Below are 3,692 nucleotides of genomic sequence, written 5' to 3' on the forward strand. Positions count from 1 at the left end.
CACGTGACTCCCCCCCCACTACCACCCCCCCACCACCTCCTCCTCCCCCACTACCACCCCCCACCACCACCTCCTCCTCTACATCAACTCCCTCCCCACTTGCCCCCCCCATCACTACCAAACACGTCTACGACTGAACCCCCCTCCTCTTCCCTCCACCCTCTCCTCTTTTCTCCCTCCTCCCAGCCCTCTCCCCCCCTCTTTCCTCCTCCCCACCGCCTCTCTCCTCCCCACACCCCCCCCCCCCATAGCACCCCCCCTCTCCTCATTCCCCCCACTCCATCCCGACGTGCCCCCCCCCACCATCACCACGGTACCACCTTCACCCGCACACCACCACCTCACCCATTGTTTTTTGTTTCTATAAACACAGCACTGGCGATGCCGTGCGAGTGAATGATGATGCCGCTGCTGATGATGGTATGCTGATGACGATGGTGTTTGATGATGGTGTTGATGATGATGTGATGTTGGCGATGGTGACAATGGTGAAGATGATGCTGTTAACTGCTGCTGCTTCTGGACGATCAACCAAGTAATCTTTTATTAAACCAGGAGATGATGATGGTGGTGATGTTGGTGATGGTGTTAAGTGGTGATGGTTTTGCCACTGTGCTCACCGACCGCCGCGCGATGGAGCTGTCCCGGAATCGTGTGACGCACTTTGTTATAGAAGCAGCAGCAGCAGCAGCGCACACACAAAGACAAATATCCCCCAGATAACCTCACACAGACTGTTGGGGCAAGTGCTGTTGAGCGAGCATGCTATGAAAGGCCGCGGTGTGGTCAGCACCACGCCTGGCCGCCTTTGTCTTCCCTGATGTGTTTTTTTTTGTTTTACACACCGCACACCATTTAGGGCTGAGTCCACCCAGGGGAAGGGGGGTGCCTTCATTAAAATAACGCTGACGGTGGCTGTGGACAAGAGTCGAACTGGGGTGCCGTCGGGTTCGTAGCGCAGTGCGCTAACCACCACGCCACCGCTACCCCCACCCACTGCATCTCACACACACGTACTTACACGTGCGCGCACATGTGCCGCTAATGTACACACACACACCAACTCGCACCACACAAACACGCACGCACATCGCACGTACATATAAATCCCCACCCACGCACACGCACGCACATACACAAAGATCCCCCGTGTAGCCTTAACAGAGAGTTGGGGGCAAGTGCTGTGAGCGAGCACTCGATGAAGGCCGGCACGGCGCACGAGGTTTGGGGTGGATGGCCCAGCACTACGTCCGGCCGCCTTTGTCTCTCACCAGTCGATGCTTACACACCGCAGCAGATACTCATTTGAGGCTGAGTCGACCTCAGGGAGGTCCAGGACCGGTGCAGATATTCGCCGCCGTTATCGTTTGTCAGCGGAAATCGAACTCCGCGTTTTGTAGCGCAGTGCGCTAACCGGTGCGCCACCGCTCCTCCCACATACACACGCACTTACATAATGAACACGTGCTCGCGCGAATAATGTACACACGCGGAGCATTGCAATACACACACCCCCCTAACACACACGCACGCGTACACAAAAACAAAGACATTCTTCGTATAGCCTTAACAGAGGCAAGTGCTGTTAGCGAGCACCTATGAAGGCCGGAACGGCAAACGAGGGGGGTGCGTGGCCAGAACCACGCCCGGCCGCCTTTGTCTACCCTGGTGGTGAAGTTTACACACCGCACCAGGTACTCATTTAAGGCTGAGTCGATCTAGGGGAGGCCCAGGACCGGTTCAGATAATCGCCGTTGGTGTCGGCGGCCGTGAGCGGGATTCCAATTCGGATCGCTGGGCTCGCAGTGCAGCGCGCTGAACACCACGCAGCACACACACACACACCCTGTGTGCAGCACACACACACACCCTGGGTGCAGCACACACACACACACCCTGGGTGCAGCACACACACCCTAGGTGCAGAACACACACACACCCTGTGTGCAGCACACACACACACCCTCTGTGCAGCACACACATACCCTATGTGCAGCACACACACACCCTGGGTGCAGCACATACACCCTGGGTGCAGCACACACACACTCACCCTGGGTGCAGCACACACACACCCTGGGTGCAGCACACACACACCCTGGGTGCAGCACACACACACCCTGGGTGCAGCACACACATACCCTAGGTGCAGCACACACACACACACCCTGTGTGCAGCACACACACACACACACCCTGGGTGCAGCACACACACACTCCCTGGGTGCAGCACACACACAGACACACCCTGGTGCAGCACACACACACAGACACACCCTGGGTGCAGCACACACACACACCCTGGGTGCAGCACACACACAGACACACCCTGGGTGCAGCACACACACAGACACACCCTGGTGCAGCACACACACACACCCTGGGTGCAGCACACACACAGACACACCCTGGGTGCAGCACACACACACACCCTGGGTGCAGCACACACACAGACACACCCTGGGTGCACCACACACACACACCCTGGGTGCAGCACACACAACGTACACACACACACTAGCACACACACAACGTACACACAATTACCACGTATCGCAACACACACGCACCGTAGCACACACACACACCCCGCATCACACACGCACTTGCATAATAATCACGTGCGCGCGCGGTGCTACGCACTCGCACATAAAGACAAAGATTCCCCGCGTAGCCTTTAAAAACCCCGTTAGGGCAAGTGCTGTCAGCGAGAACCTATGAAGGCCGACACGGCGCACGAGGGGCTGGGTGGCCATCAACAAGCCTGGACGCCTTTGTCTCCCTAGTTGCGATGTTTACACGTCTTACCAGGCATTCAGTTGAGGTTGAGTCGACCTTAGGGGAGGCCGGGTTCGTCGCGCGCGGGTTCAACCGGAGTTCGATTCCCGTTCACGACAAATAACAGTGGAAAATATTCGAACCGGTCCTGGACCTCCCCTAGGTCGACTCAGACTCAAATTAATACCTGATGCAATGTGTAAACATCAGCACTGGGAAGACAAAGGCTGCTGCGCGTGGTGTTGACCACTTCTGTGGCGTAATTGCCTTAAAATGTGCTCGCTAACAGCACTTGCCCCAAAATAATATTCAGTGCTATAGAGGGGGGGGGGGTCTTTGTCTTGTTGTGTGATCTGGACAACACGGTGGGAGAGGAGGGGTGGGAGAGCGATATTCTGAAAACAGGAGAGAGCGGGGGAGACGCAGAGAGGGGGAGAGGAGAGTGTGGAAGAGAGGAGAGAGTGGGGAAGGGAGTAAGCGGAGGGAATATTGGTTAAGAATGAGAGTGGAGGGGAGATAATGTGAGAGATGAGAGGGGAGGGGGAGCGAGAGACCAGAGTGAGGAGGGGGGAGAGAGAGAAGGGAGAGTTCGGGGGAGTGTGGTGAAGGAGAGAGTAGCGAGATGGATGAGCGAAGGGGGAGATGGAGAGGAGGGTGGGAGGGGGAGAGAGGCGGGCAATGGGAAAATGCGACCTCACGCAAACTCCGTGCAACGCTGATGAAAGCTGTGCGTCATTTTCATCAGCAGCATCATCATCGCATCATCAGCAGCAGCATCACCATCAGCGGCATATGATCATCACATCAGTAGCATTGCAATCGTATCATCTGCACCATATCACAAATACCATCATCATCATCAGCAGCATAATTAATCATCTTTCAACATGCCCGGATCACTTCCAAATGAGAAT

Source organism: Petromyzon marinus, chromosome 30 (assembly GCF_048934315.1).
Source record: "Petromyzon marinus isolate PM22_M1 ecotype Great Lakes invasive population chromosome 30, UKy_Petmar_22M1.pri1.0, whole genome shotgun sequence".
Lineage (NCBI taxonomy): Eukaryota > Metazoa > Chordata > Hyperoartia > Petromyzontiformes > Petromyzontidae > Petromyzon > Petromyzon marinus.